This window comes from Cryptotermes secundus, unplaced genomic scaffold (genome assembly GCF_002891405.2).
Source record: "Cryptotermes secundus unplaced genomic scaffold, Csec_1.0 scaffold1406, whole genome shotgun sequence".
Lineage (NCBI taxonomy): Eukaryota > Metazoa > Arthropoda > Insecta > Blattodea > Kalotermitidae > Cryptotermes > Cryptotermes secundus.
Window position 1 is genome coordinate 123,376 of NW_019721015.1, and position 1,474 is coordinate 124,849.

Below are 1,474 nucleotides of genomic sequence, written 5' to 3' on the forward strand. Positions count from 1 at the left end.
CCTCCGTCGCTTTACCCCCCCCCCCCGAGGAAACAGCTTCGGTACCCAACTGTCTACTAGAGTGGTTAGGCCCCAAATCATTTCTGGATATGAGGAAGAAAAGAATATCTGCTTTGACGTGAATCGAACCCCAACTCCCAGGTAAAAATATACAAATATATATTATACATGACGCAACCTTCCTATGTTCTCCCTACCGCGGACCCAACAGAGAACACCCGAACACTTGAAACTTTCCCTTACATCTTCGCCATGACGCATGTACTGATATTGGAATGGCAAACCAAATTCAATGTAAATAATCTAACTATATACTCGTACCAGAAAATATATAAAGCACAAACAATAAACCCCTTTACTGAAATAATATTTAAACACCTACAATTTTTACCAATTACAAAGTTTATGGCTGGTAAAAGAAATGTAATGCTATCCCTGTAACAGGCCGTGGAGGGCCATACGGTTGTCAGACGTCGAGGCTTCCAACATTTTCTTGACAATCGGCTCACAGATGGAGGTGAAGTTGTCAGCCTTACGCAACAGCCGGTCGCCCTTTACCCCCAGGAAGATTCATGGTACTCGTTTCTGTTAAGATGCTGAGTCGACCCCAGGGCCACAGTGCGGCTTATGTCAACTGAAAAATCCAATGAACTCATCGGGAATCGAAATGGCGACCTTCCGGCTTGTAGCACAGTGCCTCAACCAACTACGCCACGTATACTAAGATCTATAGCAATTGTAGATCAAGTTTCCTTTACTGTAGACTCCGAAGATGGCCCCGAAGGGCCGACACATGTAACACCCCAATACGCGTCCACTTCATGCACTATGTGTAACGAACGCATACATATCCAACTGTAATTAACCAACCTACTAACCTACTCTGTAGTACAAACCGACATGCAAAAGAAACCGAGGTTATCCCAGAAAGAGATGGAACAGAATTTATTAACCTAAAAACCAAACTCATTCAAGAGTAGGAGGGGGAGGCGGAAGAAAATACAAAGAAGAATCACTCAGCTTCTGACTTGTGTGCGGGATATACACGGCTCGAATCTCGGCCGGTACACAGAATATCCTGAGTTTCTTTCGTGGTTTTCCCAATTCTTAGAGATAAATGTAGGGGAAGTACTTTAAATTAGGGCACAGCCACTTCTTCAAAATTCATTATTCGTTCATTCATTCATTCATCAATTGCTCTACATCCCTTTGTGGGGCCCTGGCCGCTTTATCAGATCCGTAATACTACAGTCGGTAGGGCTCATTGAGAGGAGATCGGCCAGCCGCAAGGCCTCTATCTACACACGTGGCAGCACAAACAGAATAAACGCACACACACACATCAATGCGTCAAGTGGGATTCGAACCCACGACCCTAGTGTTCGAGCGGGCGAAGACAGTTCATGCCTCAGACCGCGCGGCCACTGTGATCGGCTTCATTATTCATTCATTCATCAGTAATCTGTCAAGACGC

The 1,474-nt window shown here is 45.0% G+C and overlaps 1 protein-coding gene across 4 annotated transcripts in view; it reads right to left on the reverse strand.

The window, feature by feature from the left end:
- LOC111875297 (ecotropic viral integration site 5 ortholog) overlaps nucleotides 1–1,474 on the reverse strand; it is a 118,875-nt gene that overhangs the window by 63,180 nt on the left and 54,221 nt on the right. The window lies entirely within an intron of this gene.